The 22,974-nt window shown below is 45.1% G+C and overlaps 1 protein-coding gene across 1 annotated transcript in view; it reads left to right on the top strand.

Annotated features, from left to right (window-relative positions):
- Positions 1-22,974, top strand: part of CASP6 (caspase 6) — a 1,203,724-nt gene that overhangs the window by 1,164,225 nt on the left and 16,525 nt on the right. The window lies entirely within an intron of this gene.

Raw genomic sequence — 22,974 nt, 5'->3', positions numbered from 1 at the left:
AATCTGTATATGGTGATGACAGTCAACAATTCTCAGATAGAATGAATGATTGTCTGACATACTAAACATCCATAGTTGTCCCCTGCCCTGTCATCAAAGTGTAGCAGGATGATGCATCTGATCAAATTCAAAATAACTAGGGTAGTGATGTATCTGTAACAGGTCTAGCATGACAGTCAATTAAAAATCATTTGGAAACTATCACCCACAAGTTAATTGTGTTTCTATTACAAATGTATATCCATGTATAATTTATGAATGTGTCATCATTTTCTTTCTCCACCCCACCCTATAATTGCAAATTTAAAAAACTCACTAAATATTGGTATGTGAACATTTCATTAATCATGGACATTTGTCCTGTTGTTTCAAAAATATATGCATGTCCGTTGTTGCATGTGCCCTGTTCATACCTGCAAACCTGATGGCCTGTTGCCATTAATCAACCCTGCATGTTGTTTGATTGTGTATTTCTGTTCAAATAATTCATGTGATATTGATATGCCTGTTGTTCAATGGTGTTAATATCCGGGTGTTTGTTTAATGGGAATACCAATGCATGCTGTTACAACTAATTTGAATGGAATAATATGCTACTAACCCAAACTAACATAACATACTCACAAACCTAGAACGCTTGGGAAGGCAGGTCCCAGCGGACCCACCTCTCCCACCTCATCTGGCGATTGCACCTGGCACTAGTGCCCAGGCCGGACCCTCCTCCAGTGGCCCTGTGTCACCTTCGGGTGGAAGCGCTGCAGAGGATGGGGCCTGTCCCCCCTCTGCAAGCGTGGCCGGAGGAGCCTGTTCACTCACCCTCCAAGGTGTCCGGTCTGTGGTGTGAAGGGAGATTCAAAACTCTGTTCTTGGGCCCCTACGCCAGCTTGAGGCCCAGGTGGCACAGATTATGGGCATGCCCGTTGTCCCGCCTGCACAGCCCCCAGCACAGCCCCGTCCTGGGCTGTGAAGGAACAGTGGCAACTGCCTATGGGTGAGGATATCAGTTCCACTGTTGCCATCTGTGGGTTCATGTGCCCTGGATATCCCAACCTCCGTCCCCGTCAATTGTGTAACCCCCCCACATGTGTCATACACCGCCCCTGTATGCGTCTTGTCTGTTAACCTACCCGACCTACCTCCTCAGCTATACCGACTACCTTCACCTGACATACCACTCTCACCTGAAAAAAAAAAAAGGGCACTCTGTACCCACAAAAAAATTACGCCCCATACATAGCTGTCCATGTTGCACACATGTCCGCTGGACATTGAAACTGTTAATTACAATTGGCTGTACAACAGGTATTAATGTTGTCCTGACACCTCTCAGGGATGGAAGTTTTCGTCACCCCAAATTACATACAAATGCACAGCTGTTGCCGAGAGACATGGGCAGCTATGGGCCTCACTTACATCCCTCCTGCAAATCCCAAGCTTGTTTCCCTACTGTCTTACTCTCTTTGTGACCCCTTTTTCACCAATTTCCTGTCACCCCTTTTTCTTTTCTTTCAAAGAAAATAGCGCGGGTGTGCGCGTGTGTTAGCGGAGCTCACTGCCAGTGCGCATGCGTGAGCTCCACGCAAACGAGCGCAGACCTGGTTTTAAGTGCTTAAAAGTGCCTTTGGAGGCCTTTGGCACTTTTGATTGACAGGTCCTGTACTCCTTTCGAAAGAAAAATAAATTCCCACTGTCGTCTCGAACCCAGGACCTTGGTAACACTAGTCTGTATGACCTATCACTAAGCCATGACTCTCATACAAGAACATAGTGCTAAAATAAATATAACATGTAATAGTAGGAATCAATATAAAGGCAATATAGGATGTGTACTACCCAAAAGCATGTCAGGTAGATTATTAATGCCCGAATTACTGGATTCCCATACTAGTTTAGTGTTAACAGAAACAGCCCTGCTAATTGTTAGCTTGTACATAATAATGTACGGTAATGTACATATATGAAAGTATGTACATGTACACACACACACACACACACATATATATATATATATATATATATATATATATATATATATATATATATATATATATATTATATATATATATATATATATATATACACATACACATATATATATATATATATATATATATATATATATATATATATATATATACATATGGAAATATAGTTGTAGGTGTCAGTATGCATACACACTCACTACAGGGAACAGGTGAGAGAAATGCAGCAACCTGACTTTACAACACAGCATGAATCATGAGAGACTTACTAACCTTCACACTCTCAGAACACTGTTGACAGCATACCAGTATGGTCCACGCCCTTACAATCTGAAAGGGCAACGCCTATCTCACATTACCCTTTTATAGCACTGTCCTGAAATCACAGTGAGACATGCAAGCAGTACAGAACTGGCTGCATGCAATTAGCAAATGCTGCCTTACAATTGGTGCAGAGGCCATCACATGGACCTATGCAGATACCTACAAAAGCATCCAGTAGTAACACTCTACACATGCAATACATTCATTGCACCAAACCGACGGAGAAAGAGAGAGAGAGAGAGAGAGAGAGAAAGAAAGAAAGCAATAAAGACAGTGATAAAAAAAAACTGCATCGTCACAGCAACAAAACCAGCAGCAGCAGCAATTAGCAGCAGTGACACAGCAACAGCTGACACAAACACAGGTAATGCAAAGTAGCAGGTTAATACTGTGTTTACTGTGAAACCTCCAAATGTATCATAGTTCACTATCTATAGGTATGTCAATGAGATAGGTTGTGTGTACATAGTCCTGATATATATACATATGTAATATTGCTGTACATGTCTTCCATACTTAAAACGTCCATAGCTTAGAACACAAGGCCAGTTATGCATATGATGCAGTAGTTCCCAGGGTCAGTAGAGGTTCCTCCTCATTGGTGTGGGACCACTGTGTATGTATGGCACTGTTCAGGTACATATCCTGTAGTATGGCCAGGGTTTAATATCAGTCTGTAATGTGGTGCTATGTCCTCTACGGGTGTGCGTATCACACATCCAGGCATACCATTGTGTAACAGTGATGCTGTGTGTTCTGCAATGTTGAGGGTGGCCCTCACCTGGACATGTGAGATGATAGGGAGGTTACATTCATCTGTGATAACTAATTCCACTTGTGTAGGAGAATGGGGGGAATACCTGCACCTAAACTGTCTGCAACAATGTTGCCAATATCTGTGCATTTGGTGAATGTGAAGCATCTTACCACTGCTGACCACAGATGCCTTGCCTTCATGTGAATCTGCTCTGTGCTGCAGTAGCCTCCTGCTATTGTTATACAATGTGCCTGTATCTGTAGTCCACTGGACAGGGTAAGTAAGTGGTGTGCATACGGTCTGGGTTAGATATGTTTGTGCACATTACATGCACTATGTGGGATGTCTGTGTTAAGCTTTTGCAAAGGGGCCAGCAGTGTGTGTTGTGGCTTCCACTGGCCCAGTGGGCTGCATGGATAGCATCACAGTCCTAACTAGTGAATAACTGTGTAATTACATACATACATAGCAAGGTAGTGTACTGTGCTTGTGGTGTTGTTGGGATATGTATATCCAGGCTGAGTAATGTGTGTCCACATCACAGTGTTGGATGGCAACACACATACAGTATGTTGGGATGAACACCCAGAGTGTTTCAGAAGTGTTTCCTGTGCAGAAATATCTGGCCATTACCTGCGCATCCCCCACAACACACACATTATTAATTCCATTATTTATTACCCTGCATGAGTAGCTGTCGACACATGACAGGTACACATTTGAAAAGTGCACTATTTGGATTACTCCCGATTTCCTCTTCTCTACCTGTACTCACAGGGTGCAGGCAACCTCATTAGTTTAAAAGTGGAATGTGCATCAGGTACTGTGGTTCCCTGATTGCCACATCAAACATGTTTTCCATATGGAAATGCACACACAGAAACATCCCACATCCACACACTTGCCACATTCAGGTTTCAAAACACTATCTAGGTATGTTCTGGTACATGTGCGTGTTAGGTAGCATGTAGCACTATACTGAGTACTGGCAGTTGTCTGTTGTCATGTTGTTTGTATAGGGTGCTGTCAACATCACTGTTTGTTAAGGGAAATGTGCAGCCCCATTTGGCAAAAGCCACATCCCACCCCCAGCATTGTGCACACACACTAACCCCACTCACACTAACTCACATACATTCCCTTTGCAGGATTCAAACCCCTACCTAACTATGTTATGACACTAGAGACAGACGCATTAGCAGAGCGCGCTATACGAATTACTGGGAAGCTTTAATTCAGGTAATATAGTTATAGAGTGCTGACATCATCAGTGTTTCAAAAGGGGAATCTGCATCATGTAGTGTACTGTCACAGTTGCTAATAGGGGCATTTCCCACACACAGGTTTGCATATGTGGGGGATCCAGTACTCCAGTGTGATTAGTATATGGTTCGATTGCAACAATGAGGGATATACTTCAAGTGGTGAGCATTTTGTACTCATGTTTGTGATGATCAGGTCTAGTATATTCTCCCTTCTTGTGGGAATGTTGACTACTTGTTCCGTAGCTAAAGAGTTTCTGAACTATGGGAACCCTAGAGCTTGGGTATTGTGGCTTGAGTAATGTTCACAGTCTGTTTGGGTAGTTGAGGTCACCCAGTATGATGGTGTTTGCAGAGAAATCTATACTCTCCTGTGTCATCATGAAGGCTGTGTGGGATTCCTGAGTTTGAGAGGGTGATGTAAGAGCTCCTCTGTGTCTCTTTCCATGTGGTCCAAGGAGGTACGTCTCAGGTTGTTCATACCAGCATGGACAATGACTGCCTCATACTTGTACTTGCTGTGGAGTGACCTGAGTGCTTGTGTTATGTGGCACATTCTATCACCCGATAGGTAGCTAAATGTGACCCTCACCTTGCTCAGTCTGGAGAGCGGCACGTCAGTGTGTCTGACTATGGCATCACCTATTATAGGTGTGTCACACATTGTGCTTGGCCTTATGGGCTGTGCCTGTTAAGAACACTGACTTTGTGAGGACTGTGTTGCTTGAGATGTGTTCATGTGGGATGCAGCGTGTCTGGCCATGTCATTTCTGTCCGTGGTCTGGTAAGTATCACCTTTGGTGACATAGGTATTCATATGTCAGCTGGTGAGCATTTGCAGTGTTACCTACTGAAAGTGGTACAGCTTGTTTGTTGTACAATGGACTACATGCAGCCCTGCTTACAGTAGCTATGTTTGCATGCATGTTTCCTTGCAGTTACCCTGGAATACTGATCCGACCTGCAGCTTCTGTGGACTCCTAGTGACATCTGCATAGCTTACTATATGTATGTTCATGTCTCACTTGACAGAATGTCACTGTTTCTCCTGTGCACATGTACGTTGCCTGTGACACTTTGCATATGACTTACCTGGGATCTGTCCACGTGAGCAGTCATATATGCCACTGCAGGACTCTAAACCTGATGATGCACACACTCAAAACATAGCATGGAGAACATCGCTATCTGTGCAGTAACAGATAGATTCAGGGCTACCAACAGCACCCCAGCACTACCAAGTTATACCTCATACCATGCTTTTCAGGCCCAAAACTTGCACAAAACCACAAAAGGAGGGGGTGTATTGATATTCATCCAAGATACCCACACCTCCAGGTTGGTGGCAAAGCACCAAACATCAGAGACTATCCATATGCAAGTAACAATGGGTAAAACTGCCTTCCAGGTTATAGCCTGCTACAGACCACCCTCACAAACACAAGAACCGCACTTGGCCTTCCTGAAAACAGTTGGAAATATGTAGGTCTGTCCATACACCATTATATTGGGTGGGTTAAACTATCCAAACATAGACTGGGAGCATGACTGTAGCTCCAACACCCTAGCCCACAGATTACTAGAATTTATATACCAATATGCTGTGGAACAACTTGTTACCACTCACACAAGAGGGGAAAACATACTGAACCTGATCATCACCAACATGGGGACTCTATGCTCCAGACCAGAAGTGTATCCCTCACTGGTAAGATCAGATCATAAACTAATCTCACTGGCTATTCACATCTCAAGGCCACCCCCTGCACAGAAGAATACAGTCAACAACTCATGTAAAGCATGTTCACACTCCTCATAAATGATGTGGAAACCTTCAAAGCCCCCAGGCCTGTTGAAAATATGGACCAGACTGCAGATACCTGTATAAAGGCATTCTATGGACACCTTCAGGAATGCATGGATCATGCAATCTCATATAAAAGCAAGACCCAATCCTCCAAAGGCAGACGTCCTGTGTGGTGGACACCAGCCATAAACAAACTATACAATAGAAGGATGAAGCTACTAAATGATACAACAAACTCCCAAAATGTGAAGGCATCACTGATGAGTATTAGAAGAAAACTACAGGCACTCATAAGATTGTCTAAGGCCATCTTTGAGAGAAAATTCCACAAGACACTGAGGATAATCACAAGGCTTTCTGTAGTTATGTTAGGAACCTGGGTGGTAATTCCCAGATATGCTCAGAGGTAGTCCAAGATGTCAAAAGAAATACCAAACACACAGACATTGCCAACATCCTAGTGGACAGGTTCACTGCTACCTTCTCCCCCCCTCCACACCAAAAGGGCAAATATTTCTCCCAGCAGAGTGCTGCCCCCCCTGACATCTCAGATGCTCAGGTAAGAGCTGCCCTCTCCAAAGCAATAATCACTGCATCAATGGGACCAGACAGTGTCCCAGGCTGTGTCCTACATGAACTCCAAGAAGAGCTACAACCAGACATAACACTACTGTTCAATCCCAGCCTTACTACACGATATGTGGCCAAAGAGTGGCGTACAGCAACAGTGGTCCCTCTACATTAAGGTGGTGCCTATTAACGGATCCTGGACACTATCGCCCCATAAGTCTGAATAGCTTGGTCTGCAAAGCTATGGCAAGGATCATCATGAACCTCATAAACATAGATATTGGGGACCTACAGACATTGCATCATACACAGTTTGGCTTTGTTAATGGCAGATTCTGCCTCTCAAACCTGTTTGATTTCTTTGAAACAGTCACCAAGGCCACTGTCAAGGGGAAGGTGGTCTACACAGCCTACCTGGACCTTGCATAAGCCTTTGATACAATACCCCACTTGTGCATTCTAGGGAAGCTCACCAGTGTACATATTAACCCCTATGTCACTACAGATATTGCACAGTGGCTCAAGGGCAGAACACACATGGTTAGAATTGCTGGAGCCATGTCAGCCTCAAAACCAGTTACATGTGGTGTCCCACAAGGCTCAGCCCTGGGATCTGTCTTGTTCAGTATATATTTATCAGAGGTACAGGCCAACATGGAAGGACTGTGGCTGAGCAAGTCGCAGATGACTGCAAACTGGGCGCCATAATCAACTCTCCAGCCAACACACGCATCCTCCAAAAGGGCCTCTTAGAAACAGATGACTTGTGCCACAGCCATGGCCTCAAGCTGAATGCCAAAAGGTGTATAGTCATCCCCTTTGGCAAAAACAAAGTGACCACAAAGTACCACATATGTGTTAATCCATTAAGTACAGACGAAGGAATTATGGACCTTGGGGTACACAAGTTGATAGCATTCTCTCATTTGACAACCACATGGCCAAAGTGGTTAGAAAAACATTTTATATAGGCCACCTCATCATGAAGGGATTCACATGTAGATCAGGGGAGGACATTGTGCCTCTTTACTCATCCCTCATCATGCCCATAATTGACTACAATGCCCCTGTTGGCATGCACCTTACCAGACACCTGCAGCAACTGGAAAGACCACAGAAGTACCTCAACAAGAGGATCAAAGAGCTCAAACAGATGCCACATACTGACTGGTTAAAGAAACAGCAGCTCTACTCAGTGGCATACTGCCTCTTCATAGGCAATCTGTGCCTGACATATAAAGCCATGTCAAACCCTGACTTAATGGTCATGCTGCACCTCAGAATATCCAGATCCCATCAAGCTACACGCTGGAAAGACTTGAACCTCAGGAGTGCTATACATAGGACATGCTGGAGGGACACATTCATAACTCAGAGGCTCCCTTCACTCTGGAATATTATCCCAATACAGGTTAGGCAGAGTCACTCAGTGACTGTCTTCAAGAGGAATATTAATGACTGGATGGGACATTGTAGGTTTACCCTGGGTATCACTTATGTGTCACTGTTAGACAGAGGCACAGTATACTAACCTTGGAAAAGGGCATAGCAAGATAGATTTACAATGCATGGTGAAAGCCGCACACATTCTGGCTAGGTTTATAAATGCCCTAGGGCAGATAGCCTAGTATGAACCTATGTATCTTGTTCTCCATTGGCCCTATGTGCTGCTAATCACCAATGCAATCTCAATACTATGGTAGCATGTGCAAAGGTCAGTTGTCAGTCACCTCTATGGTACAGTTGTGGAATATGTGAGTCATGTAGTAATGTCACAGCTGCCACATGTACACAGTCAACCCTATCCCCTACCCATGGATGTACAACACATGTATGAGATGGAAACACATAGCCAAACTGTGGACTAAGCACTCTGAACCCAGTACTGGCATAACCTGTCAGGTGGCATGAAATACTACAGTGACTGCAATACCAGTCTGATGTAGACCTACACTGACAGCAATACAAGCACGGGAACACACCGGGCCATTCGTGGAGCCTAAGAATGGCATCCTGCCTGAGTGGCAGACACCTCTGCAGCTGGCACACAGGCATACGTTAGGCCTGAACACAGCACGCATAGCACATAGCACACAAATCCTGTGTGCCAAACAAGCACAGTCTGTACAGCTCTACAACACTCCTGCTGCAGTTGTGTTAGGTACTTTTATTGTCTGGTACAGTGAGGTCATGCTCACCAGGCTAGACAAGGTGAAGGTCACAGTGATATGCTCATGGGGCACTATGGTCCACCACATAACACAAGCATACAGGTCAGTCAGATGCATGGACACATATGACTCAGTCATTGTCCATGCCACTACAGCTGATGTGTGATGTCCCTCACTGGAATACATGATAGGGAACATGGAAGGGCTCACTGAGCAAGTGGCACAGGCTGGTAGAACCGTGACCTTGGTTGGCATCATACCCTCACCAGGAATGCTGACTTATTACTGAATGCTAATGAATTACTGTAGCTACAACAGCCTAGCTGAAAGGTTCTTAGCATGTGGTCACTGCATTGCTATGAAACAACTTCTTACCACTCCCACAACAGGTGAAAACATGCAGCACCTCTTCATCAACATCATGTAGACTATATGCCCCAGACCAGGTGTGTATCCCTCACTACTAGGTTGATAGCATCTACATCTCACACTGTATATACACATCCCACATGCAGCACCTGCACAGAAGACCACAGTCATAATGTTACCCAGTGCAAATACCATGTATTCACATGTGGCAGGCATCACACATGGTAACTATTGAAGGTCACAGGCACATATGTGTATTTGGCACACACATACATCATGTGTGCATTGCCATAACTGGTTTAATCGATGTCATGCATTATTGTGAGAAACAACCCGCACACATGGGCATTCTGTGTGAGCAAAACACATGTGACATGTCTGGAATCAAAAGCCATAAATAATTGTGATATTGTTTAGAAAGGGGTATGTGCATCCCGTAGTGTGTTTTCCCAGTTGCCAAAAGGGATGTTCCTTTCATGCACACTTACACACACACTAACCCCCCCTTCACACACACTTGCCACTTGCTGGATTCAAACCCCTACCTAACTGTGTTATGACACTAGAGACGGACGCATTAGCAGAGCGCACTATTCGCATTACTGGGAGATTTCTTTTCTCCTGATATACTTGTAGGGTGCTGACATCATTGGTGTTTAGAAAGGGGAATGTGCATCCTGTGGTGTGTTTTCACAGTTTCCAAAAGGGATGTTCTTTTCATACACACTTATACACACACTAACCCCCCTTCACACACACTTGCCACTTGCTGGATTCAAACCCCTACCTAACTATGTTATGACACTAGAGACGGATGCATTAGCAGAGCGCGCTATTTGCATTACTGGGAAATTTTCTTTCTCCTGATATACTTATAGGGTGCTGACATAATCAGTGTTTAGAAAGGGGAATGGGCATCCTGTGGTGTGTTTTCACAGTTGCCAAAAGGGATGTTCCTTTCATACACACTTACACACACACTAACCCCCCTTCACACACACTTGCCACTTGCTGGATTCAACCCCCTACCTAACTATGTTATGACACTAGAGACGGATGCATTAGCAGAGCGCGCTATTCGGATTACTGGGAGATTTATTTTCTCCTGATATACTTATAGGGTGCTGACATCATCAGTGTTTAGAAAGGGGAATGAGCATCCTGTGGTATGTTTTCCCAGTTGCTAAAAGGAACATTTCCCTCGCACAGACTTGCACACAGACCAACCACAATCACCCACACACACACACTCTGGATAAGCTGTCATTCCCTAGGGCAAACAGACTAGTGTTGACCTCTACACCCATATGTTTAACTGTCATATGCACATTAATTGGTGCTGATAGCAGTGTTTGCAGGTCTTTATTGCCATAACATTTCCTGTTTGTATGAACAACTTGTGTATCTGTGGAAGATGTTTGCATATGGGGGAAATCCACTATATCATGTATGTCTCTGTAGTCATTTAAGTGTGAGCACTGGTCAGATTGCTTTAATGTTGTTGGTTACTGGAATAACACGTGCATATACCAGATATATGTGGCAAAATGCTAAACTGATATTTGGACTAAGTGTGTGAGCATGCCCAGTTCAGCCTTCCCATGGCATGTTGTGTGAAAGATGTCTCATTTATCAAAGTGTGTGAGCATGCCCAGTGTGAGCTTTCCATATGTTGAACTCTGCAGCCCATCACATTTGTGGATGAGTGTGAACTTCAACAAATATCTCCTGTTTATGGTTGTGTGTTCTGTGTCATGTTGTGTAGTTACTGTCCAAATGCTTTTTGTGTGAACACAACAGGGATTATACTGTGCCTGCAGGTTTTGCATGGGATACTTTGCATACAATTGTCAACATCTGTTCATACTGACCTAACACTGTAGTACTGTATAGTGTAGTGGTTCAGTACTTTCACTGTGGTGGACAGTATCCTGTGCTTTAGTCCTATCACTGCTTTACATTTCCATAGTGAGCACAACAGCCTGGTTAGGGTCCAGTTGTGCACATCTGCACAAAGGCAGTGCCTCTACGGACCCTGGTAATTACCGCCCCATAAGCTTAACAAGTCTAGTCTGCAAAGCTATGGAGAGGATCATAATGGAGCTCATAAACAAAGATATAGGGGACATGCAGACATTGGACCCGTCCCAGTTTGGCTTTGTCAAGGGCAGATCATGCCTTTTGAACTTGGTCAACTTCTTCAAAACAGTCACCAAGGCCATTGATGAGGGAAAGGCAGTCCATACAGCCTACCTTGACCTTGCAAAGGCTTTCGACACAATACCCCACTCGGGTATTGTAGAAAAACTTACCAACTTAGATGTAAACCCATATGTCACAAGATGGGTTGCGAACTGGCTTAAGGACAGGACCCACAGGGTTAGAGTTGCTGGCGCTATGTCAGACTCCAAGCCGGTCACAAGTTGTGTCCCACAGGGCTCGGTCCTTGGCCCCCTATTGTTCGGCATCTACTTCTCAGAAGTACAGGCCAACATGGGAGGACTTTGGCTGACAAAGGTTTGCAGATGACTGCAAACTGGGTGCCATAGTGGAAAGTGCATCAGACACGGATATCCTTCAGAAGGGACTCACGGAAACTGATAGCTGGTGCCAGAGCCATGGCCTGAAGTTAAATGCCAACAAATGTATAGTCATACCCTTCGGGAAAAGCAAGGTAATCCCAGGCTACCATATAGGTGGCAATCTTCTAAGCACAGAAGAGGTTATCAGGGACCTGGGGACCCAGGTTGACAGTGGCCTTTCTTTTGACACTCACGTTGCTGAAGTGGTTAGAAAGAACTTCTACATTGCCCACCTGATTATGAAGGGATTCACATCCAGATCTAGTGAGGTCATTGTTCCCCTGTACTCTTCACTTATCAGATCAATGATCGAGTACAATGCCCCATTCGGGATGTATCTCACCCGACATCTGCAGCAATTGGAGAGACCCCAAAAGTCCCTCACCAAAAGGATAAAGGGACTCCAACATCTGTCATATGCTGCCAGATTGAAGAAACTCCAGCTCTATTCAGTCGCATGCCGTCTGTTCAGAGGTGACATGTGCCTGACATACAAGGCCATGTCCAACCAGGAATTAATGGACATGCTTCACCTCAAAATATCCAAATCCACCAGAACCACTAAAGCAAGTGACTTAAACCTTAGCATGGATATAAATAGGACATGCTGGAGGGATAGATTTATCACTCAGAGACTCCCTATGCTGTGGAATAGAATCCCGGTCCATGTGAGGCAGAGCACCTCGCTGGCTCTGTTCAAGAGGAATCTTGACCTGTGGATGGGAGATCGTAGGTTTACCCCGGGAATCGTCTCTGTGTCACTGCTGGACAGAGGCACAACAAACTAATGGGCACAGTATTGTTTCCATATAAAGGATGGCGCAAGCCTCAAAACTCTGGGCTAGGCTTATAAATGCCTTAGGGCAGATAGCCTAGTATAAACCTATGAACCTATCTGACCATGTTGCATTATGTTCAGATATTAACTACTTACAACAGCCTCGTCCAACATCAGTAGTGTATTCCACAACATAGGCGTACATTGGCAAACACTACCGATGTGCCCTAGGCCATTTCTAATGCTAGTCAGAGAGTGTGTTTGTCCTTCGACACATTGTAAGTGTAGTTTGCCATGACATATGTCATGTTTAGTATACTGTGCCTGTGTCTACCTGTGACATAACAGTGATACCCCAGGGTAAACCTACCATCTCCCATCCACTCATTAAGATTCCAGTTGAGGAGAATCAACGAGTGACTCTATGGATAACCTGTACTGGTAGTTTACTCATGCGTGGGGGTGGCTTCTATGTTATGGATAATGCAGTACAGCTTGTCCTATGTATGTCAGTGCTGGGGTTCAGGTCCCTCATGTGCATAGCTCACTGCCATTCAGATTGACAAGGTGCAGCATGTTCATTGATTCCAGCTTGGACATGGCTTTCTACATCAGGCACAGCTTGCATCTGGGTGGCCAGCATGGCAGTGTGTGGAGTTGCACTCTGTTTAATCAGGCAACACATTACATCTGTTCAAGCTCTTTGATACTCCTGGTGAGGTACTGTTGTGGACGTTACAGTTGATGGAGGTGTCTGCTGAGGTACACCCCATAGGGGCTGTTGTAGTCAATTGTAACGCTGATGAAGGATAACTGCAGAACCACAATGACCTCCCCTTATCTAGATGTCATAACCTTCATGATTAGGTTGGTATATGGATAGTTTCTGTTAACACTACAGCCACATGTTTGTCCAATGCAGGATGTCTATCACCTTGTGTACCCAGGTCTGTCATTACATGTTAAGTATGTAATGGGTTAACACCTATGTGGTAATTGGTGGTCACTTACTGTATATCCACAGTGGTTGACTATACAGTTTTCTCCATTTAGCATGCTGACATGGCTATGGCACCAGTTGTCTATTTCTGTGTGGCCCTTTTGTGGAATGCTTGTGTCAGCTGGAGTGTCAGATATGTTGGGCGGTTTGTAGTCCTCTGCAAACCTGTTCAGGCACAGTCCTTACATGTTGGCCTGTACCTATGGGGCATATATACCAGACAGGGAAGGTCCCAGGACCAAGCTTTGTGGGATACCTGTTATATGTGGTTTGTAGTCTGACATGGCTGCAGCATGTCTGAGCATGTCATTTCTGTCGTTGGTCTGGTTTGCAACCCCTCTAGTGACATAGGGGTGTATATATAAGCTGGTGAGCATATCTATATTGAACACGTAGAGTATTGTTTGGAAGGCTTTGCAAGGTCCAGCTACACTGTGTGGACCACATTGCCCTCATCAGTGACCTCAATTACTGTTTCAACTGAGTCACACATGTTTAGGGACAGGGTCTGCACTTAATAAACCCGCACTGGGTAGGGTCGGGTGTCAATAGATCCCCAATATCTTTATGTCTACGGTACATGCTGATCCTTTCCATAGCTGTGCAGACCAAGCTTCTCAGGATTCTGTGGTGGTTGTTTTTAGTATCCATTCAGGCAACACCTTTCTTGAGAACGACCACTGTTGTTGTACACTGCTCTTTGGGTACATATCCTGTGGTAAGGCTGACACAATGTCAGGGAGGCAGCAGTCTGCTGGGAAAGATATTTTGCATTGGGGGGGGGGGTTTGCACTGCACCTGTCAGGATGTATGTTGGCAATACGTGTGTATGTTTGGTATGTTGTTTGTAATATTTGTGTGATCCAGAGCATATATGGGAATTCACAACACGCTTCCTACCATCAGTTGCAGCAGCCTTGGGGTTATCCTTAGTGTCCTGTACAATTTGTATCATAATAGGTTCATAGGTTCATACTAGGCTATCCACCCTAGGGAATTTGTAAGCCTAGCCACAGTGTGTGTGGCTTTTGCCACCCCTTGCTATGTGAATATTATGGCCATTTATGATTTGCTTAGCTGTGCCTCTGTCTGGACATGACACAGTAAAGACCCCCAGTGTACATCTACAATTATGCATCCATTTTGCAAACTTCCTGTTGAAGAGTGTCAGTGAGGGGCTCTGCCTAACATGTAGTGGTATTCTGTTCCAGGGTGTGGAGAGACACAGGGTTAGGTATCTGTCCCTCCAGCACATCCTATTTGATTATGTGTTGAGGTTGACATCTCTGACTCACACAGCTCCGATGGCTTTGAGTTTTCTGGGGTGGAGCATGTCCATTACTTCTGTGTTGGACATGGACTTGTGCAACAGACATACAATGCCTCTGTGTAGGCAGTATGTGACTGCATTCAGCTGTGGTGTCTACAGCCAGGCAGCATATGACATATATTTGAGACCCTTTCTGACTCTTGGTGAGGTACCTTTGAGGTCTTTCTAACTGCTGCAGGTGCCAGGTAATGTACATCCCAAATGAGGCATTGTACTACATTATGGTCTGATAAGGGAACAGTATAGGGGCACAATGACCTTTGTTGACGTAGATGTGAATCCTTTCATGATACAGTGTCCAATATAGACAGTCTTCCTAGCCAACTTGGCGATGTGATTGTCACATAACAGGTTACTGTCCACTTGTGTCACTAGGTCCCTGATTACTCCTTCCATACATAATGGTTTACCACCTATGTGGTAATTTGTGTGTACCTTGTTTTGTATTTGGTGGTACATTCATACTGTCCACTGTCTTCAGGACAGCGGGGTGGGGTTCCTGTGTGTGAAAGTGTGGTCTGTAGCATGCTACAGACTGTACAGCAGTCTTGCCTATGGTTAGTTGCACATGGGTGGACTGCAATGACGTAAGCATTGTCAGTTAACTGGACGTATAGGTGTCTGTGCTGAATATGGATACTCACCCTCCTTTTTATGTTTTGTTCCAGGTTTTGTGGCCATAACACATGCTATGTGGTATTACCTGGTAGTGCTGGTGTGCTGTCACGAGGCTTGCAGCAGGTTTCTATCACTGGACAGACATCAATGTTCTCCATACTGGCAGGGCCTCAGGAGCATGCATATTGAGGTTTACACATCTGGCATTGATCAGCATTACCCTTCTGTTTCTTTCCAGTTTTGTTTTCTATGGTGGTGGGTTAGTCTTTTCGGCCTTGCCTACGAAAGGATCTCTGCAGGTTGCAAAAACCTTAGGCAATATCCAGACGCCCATGGATAACAGGTGCAAGCCATCCCTGGAACAGCAGCATGTCTCACTATGGAGTCACCTATTACAACTGTATCAGGCATGTTGTTTCTGTTTGGCACACCAGCTTTGTGTACTATGTGTTACATGTGCTATGTCTGGCGGTTGTTTTATTGGGTGTCTGCTTTGGAGGCTTGTGTTGGTGTTGTGTGTTTGTAATTAGGGCCTCTGGGAATGTTTTTGTGTTTATGTGTTTGGTTTGCAGTCGTTGTAGGTCTATGTAGGACTGGGTTTGTGGTGTATGTGGTTACCTTATCCTCCTGACTAGTTTTGTCAGTACTGATTTGGGGGTGCTCAGGCTCCGGTTTGGCTACCTGGTTGTGTCTATCACATATGTTTGTGTCTATCACATATGTTTGTATTTATTGGGGTGAGTTGTTGTGTGTGTACTTGGGACAGGTGTCACATTGCCTCTGGATTCACAGATTCTACTTGTTTTGCCTGGCCTTAATGGATTGTATGTGTGGGCACATTTTATTGCCATACTAGTGATCACTGATTACTTCACTTTTTATGTTTGATCTATCATGTGGTAGCTTCCTCATTCTCTTAAATGGTTTAGTAATTGCTGGAGTCCAGCATGCCAGATGCCTGGGTGTATGGCATTGTGTCTTGTTGTTATTTGTGATTGCAGACTACAAGCACTCTTGGCTGTGTTCATGGTATGCCTGTATAACATGTTCTGCAGTGTGTCCCATATTCTGGACTTGCACAGGACCTTTCATGGATTCCACATTGGTTTGTAGGGGTACAAGCTATGCTTTATACATGTGTTTCACTGTGGTATTCTGGCCAGGGACTGGGGTCGGGATGTGTAACTACAGTGTGATTACTCTATGGTCTGGTCTTACCAGTGAGGGATACACTTCTCATCTTGACATCCAGTACACATATTTCTGATTATCACATCCAGTATGCTTACCCCTCTTGTGGAAGTGTTACATTTTGCATGTCCATTTTGTTTGATGGATTCTGGGAAATTGTCTACAAATGTGTCGGTGCTAGTATAATACAAAGAGTATAGTGACAAACGTCTCAAAAGCTGACTTCACACTTCAGACTGAGATGGTATCCTTCAAGTCCACTGGGCCAGTGGAAACCGCAACACACAATGGTGACTCCTTCACAGACGCTTTCTACGGACATCTCCAAGAAAGCATGGACCATGTAATCACAAATAAAACCAAGACCCTCTCCACCAAGGGAAAGTGTCCTGTCTGGTGGACCCCAGCCATAAACAAACTGTATAACAAATGAAGGATACTAATGCAAGACAGAGCTAAATCTCCTACAAGGGAAGGCAGCTGTGATCAGTACTAGTAAAAAGCTACATTCTCTCATAAAGACATCCAAGGTCAACTTTGAGACAAAAATCACCAAAGACAATAAAGATAACCACAATGCCTTCTTCAGTTATGTCAGAAACCTGGGTGGGAACCCTCAGATATGCTCAGAGTTGGTACACAACAACATAAATTTCAGTGATCTGACAGATATTGGCAACATTCTGGCAGACCGGTTCAGTGCAATTTCCCCCTCCCTCACCCCCAAAAGAAGATAGTTATCACAGCTGAATGTAACCTCACTGTCATCTCAGATGTCCATGTGAGAGCCACACTCAGCAAAGACAAAAACACAGCATCAATGGGACCTGGTGGGTATCCCCAGTTGCGTGCTACGTGAACTCCAGAAGGAGCTAAACCTGTATATACAAATGCTATTTAACCTTAGCCTTGCTACAGGATATGTACCTGAACACTGGTATACAGCAACAGTGGTCCCACTCCACAAAGGAGATGCCTCCACAGACCCTGGGAACTACCACCACACAAGCTTAACCAGCCTTGTCTGCAAAGCTATGGAAAGAGTCATTATGAAGCTCTTAAACAGAGACATTGGTGACCTACAGACCCTTGATCCCACCCAGTTCAGCTTTGTACAGGGCAGATCCTGCCTTTTGCACCTAGTTGACTATTTTGAAACTGTCAGTAGGGCCATTGATGAGGGCTAAGCGGTCCACACAGCCTACCTGCACTTGGCTAAGGCCTTTGACACAATACCCCACTCAGGCATTATAGACCAGCTCAACAGCTGAAATATAAAACCATATGTCACAGGATAGGTTGCAAAATGGCTAAGAAACAGAACCCATAAAGTCAACATTGCAGGTGCCTTGTCAGATTCAAAGCCAGTCACAAGTGGTGTCCCACAAGGATCTGTCCTGGGACCCCTCTTATTTGGCATTTACTTTTCAGATGTGAAAGCAAACATAGGAGGGTTGTGGCTGACAATGTTTGCAGATGACTGCAACCTAGGCACCATAGTGAATACATCAGCCATACACATCCTACAGAATGCCCTCACAAAAACAGATAGCTGGTGCCAGAATCATGGCCTGAAACTGAATGCAACTGATGTGTAGTCATCCCCTTTAGGAGGAACAAAGTACCCACAAATTAACACACAGACAGCAACCCACTGAGCACAGAAAACAAATCAGACACCTGGGGACCCATGTAGATAGTGACCTCTCGTTTGACACCCATGTTGCCAAAGTGGTTAGAAAGACTTTCTATCTTGCCCACCTTATCATGAAGGGTTTTCCATCCAGATCAAAGGAGGTCATTGTACCCCTATACTTCTCCCTTATCAGGCCCATGATTGAATAAAAAGCCCCATTTGATATGTACCTCACCCAGCACTTGCAACAACTGGAGAGACCCCAAATGTACCTTACCAAGAGGATCAAGGGTCTACAACACGTCATATGCTTCCAGACTAAAGGAAATCCAGCTTTATTCAGTAGCATACCACCTACTTACAGGTGACCTATGCCTGACATACAAGTCCATGTCCAATCAGGATTTGGCGGACATGCTCCACTGCAAGCAATCCAAATCCACCAGAACCATAAGAGCTAAAGATTTGAACCTCAGCACATACATGTATAGGACATGCTGGAGGGACAGAGTCATAACTCAGAGGCTTCTCACACTCTAGCACAGAATCCCAGTTCATGTTAGACAGAGTCCCTCACTGACTCTCTTCAAGAGAAATCTGGACAAGTGGATGTGAGATCATAGGTTTACCCCAGGGGTCCTCCCTGTGTCACTACTAGACAGAGGTACAGTCAAGTTATTCGATTAGGTAAAGGGGTCATAATGTGTCACTACTGAGTCAGAGGCAGAATATTCGGAATCTATTCTGTACACTTATTACCACTATAAGGGGTGGCAATAGCCACATCACTATGGCTAGGCTTATACATGCACTAGGGCAGATAGCCTAGTAGTAAACTATGAAACTATGGTGTATGTGTAGGTATTTTCAGTCCAGCAATATAATATGGTTTGGGGGGCTTGATATCTTCATGTATTCCAACATAGGCCTGGTGCAGTTCCTGCTATTAGGACAGTGGTCTGCAGCAAGCTATATAGTAGTAGGCAGTTTTAGCCATTGGTATTTGACCATGGCTAATCCATGCTGCTTCTTGTTGTGGTACCAACATGGGGGTGTGGTTATCCATGACATTTATTGCTAGTCACCCTCGTTTTGTAGCTTGTTCCATGTTTTGCAGCTGTACATCACTGTATGAGATGTGACCTGGTAGTGTTAGGGTGCTGATGTGGGCTTTGACCCAGTTTTCTGTTACAGCACTGATATCTACATTCTCTATACTGTGTGCGTTTACACTGCACGCATCTTGCTGTTTATACTTCTGGAATTGGGTAGCATTACATCTAGGTTCTTATCCCTTGTGGTACCTATGAAGGAGGGTTTGTTGTTTTTGTGGTTATTGATTGGTGAGGATGGATGTTAGTCAGGGTCCTCAGGTGTGCATATGGTACATGGTGTTACATTACTTAACACGTGGCATTCATGCCTCAGGTGGTGCTACAGGGCTGCCTCTGTCAGATGCACATACTACACTCCCTGTACATGTTTGGAAGCAGGTTGTGTCATGTTAGGCATCCCTGTTACTATATGAGTGAGTCAAAGCGGGTATCAGTCCCAGTGTTCCTACTGAGCCAGTGTATGTGCTATGCGTTGCCTCTTTGCCAAGGCCAGGGCATACTGGGCATGCCTCCTTCTGCCCACTGGGGCAAGGTCAGGTTGTTCCTCCTCCGAGTCACCCTCTGCCTGTGGTGGCCTTGGCAATGGTGGGGGTATGTTTGGCCCAGCCCTATGCTGGTCCTGCTGCAGCTGTTTCCGCAGGATCATATTATGTAGCATAGCACATATCATGATCATTTGGGTACATGTAGTTGGTGTGTACTGCAAGGCTCCACCAGATGTGTCCAGACACCGGAACCGTAACTTGAGCAGCCCAAACACACGCTCTATGACATTACATGTTTGTGCGTGTGCCTCATTATGGCGTTCCTGTTCAGGTGTGTGTGCATTTCTGATGGGTGTCATCAGCCACGGCTCAAGTGCATAACCTGCATCCCCCACTAGGTGTCCATGTGGGAAGTCCCCACTGGCAAATGATTGGTACAGCTGCGTCAGATGCCAGATGTGGGAATCGTGGTAGCTCCCAGGGCAGCCAGCACACACATTCATTATTATGCCCTGGGCATCACACACGACCTGGCAGTTGATGGCGGGGAATCCCTTGCGGTTAATATAGGCTCTACCCCGCTCACCGGCTGGTGCTTTGATGCGTATGTGCGTGCAGTCTATTGCACCCAGTACCTCAGGGTTCATAGGTTCATAGGTTTATACTAGGCTATCTGCCCTAAGGCATTTATAAGCCTAGCCCAAATTATTGTGGCTTACGCCACCCCTTATATGAAAAAATACTGTGCCCATTAGTTTGTTGTGCCTCTGTCCAGCAGTGACCCAGAGATGATTCCCGGGGTAAACCTACGATCTCCCATCCACAGGTCTAGATTTCTCTTGAACAGAGTCAGCGAGGTGCTCTGCCTCACATGGACCGGGATTTTATTCCACAGCATAGGGAGTCTCTGAGTGATAAATCTATCCCTCCAGCACGTCCTATTTATATCCGTGCTAAGGTTTAAGTCGCTTGCTCTAGTGGTTTTGGTGGATTTGGATTTTTGAGGTGGAGCATGTCCATTAATTCCGGGTTGGACATGGCCTTGTATGTCAGGCACATGTCACCTCTGAGCAGGCGGTATGCGACTGAATAGAGCTGGAGTTTCTTCAATCTGGCAGCATATGACAGATTTTGGAGTCCTTTATCCTTTTGGTGAGGAACTTTGGGGTCTCTCCAATTGCTGCAGATGTCGGGTGAGATACATCCCGAATGGGGCATTGTACTCGATCATTGGTCTGATAAGTGAAGAGTACAGGGGAACAATGGCCTCACTAGATCTGGATGTGAATCCCTTCATGATCAGGTGGGCAATGTAGAAGGTCTTTCTAACCACTTTAGCAATGTGAGTGTCAAAGAAAGGCCACTGTCAACCTGGGTCCCCAGGTCCCTGATAACCTCTTCTGTGCTTAGTGGATTGCCACCTATATGGTAGCTTGGGGTTACCTTGTTTTTCGAAGGGTATGACTATACATTTTTGGCGTTTAACTTCAGGCCATGGCTCTGGCACCAGCTATCTGTTTCCGTGAGTCCCTTCTGAAGGATATCCGTGTCCGATGCACTTTCCACTATGGCGCCCAGTTTGCAGTCATCTGCAAACTTTGTCAACAAAGTCCTCCCATGTTGGCCTGTACTTCTGAGAAGTAGATGCCAAACAATAGGGGCCAAGGGACGAGCCCTGTGGGACACCACTTGTGACGCTTGGAGTCTGACACAGCGCCAGCAACTCTAACCCTGTGGGTTCTGTCCTTAAGCCAGTTTGCAACCCATCTTGTGACATATGGGTTTACATTTAAGCTGGTAAGTTTTCTACAATACCGAGTGGGGTATTGTGTGAAGCCTTGCAAGGTCAAGGTAGGCTGTATGGACTGCCTTTCCCTCATCAATGGCCTTGGTGACTATTTGAAGAAGTCGACCAAGTTCAAAAGGCATGATCTTCCCTTGACAAAGCCAAACTGGGTCGGGTCCAATGTCTGCAAGTCCCTATATCTTTGTTTATGAGCTCCATTATGATCCTCTCCATAGCTTTGCAGACTAGACTTGTTAAGCTTATGGGCGGTAATTACCAGGGTCCGTAGGCGCCACCTTTGTGGAGTGGGACCACAGTTGCCGTCACGCCACTCCTTGGGCACGTATCCTGTGGTAAGGCTGAGATTAAACAGCTGCCTTATGTGCGGGTTTAATTCCTCATTTAGCTCGTAGCACACAGCCGGGGACACCATCCGGTCCCATTGATGCTGTGTTTTTAGCTTTAGAGAGAGCAGCTTTCACCTGCGCATTTGAGATGTCCGGGAGGCTACACTCGGCTGGGATAGTTATCTCTCCTTTAGGGGAGAGGGGTGAAGTTTGCACTGAACCTGTCTGCCAGTATGTTGGCAATGTCTGTGGGTTCAGTGATTTTTGTATCATTTGGACTAATTCTGAGCATATCTGTGAGTTTCCACCCAGGTTCCTAACATAGCTGAAAAAGGCCTTATGATTGTCCTTTGAATCCATGGCAATTTTCTCTCAAAATTGGCCTTAGTTGATTTTATGAGTGCTCGTTTTTTACTAATAATGATCAGGGTGACTTCCCTTTTATGGATTTTGTTCTATCATGTAATAGCTTTCTCCTCTTATTGTAAAGTTTGTTAATGGCTGGGGTCCACCAGACTGGACGTTTGCCCTTTGTGGAAAGAGTCTTGGTTTTATTTGGGATTGCCTGATCCATGCAGTCCTGGAGGTGTTCATAGAAGGCATTTGTAAGGGCTTCCGCAGCTTGGGTTGTGGTTTCCTCTGACTCAGGGCCTTGAAGGATACCACACCAGTCTTGAGTAGTGTGAAGTTTGCTTTAGAGAAGTTCTTCACTATGGTCTTTTGTTTGGGGTGGGCGGGATGTGGATTTCCAGTGAGATTAGTTTATGATCAGATCTCACCAATGAGGGATATACTTCCGGTGTGGAGCATTTTGTCCCCATGTTTGTGACAATGAGATCTAGTATATTTTCTCCTCTCGTGGGA

The sequence above is a fragment of the Protopterus annectens genome, chromosome 2.part1 (genome assembly GCF_019279795.1).
Source record: "Protopterus annectens isolate FY-2018-M chromosome 2.part1, PAN1.0, whole genome shotgun sequence".
NCBI lineage: Eukaryota > Metazoa > Chordata > Ceratodontiformes > Protopteridae > Protopterus > Protopterus annectens.
Note: the sequence above shows the minus strand (reverse complement) of the source record. Positions and strands in the feature narration are given on the sequence as shown.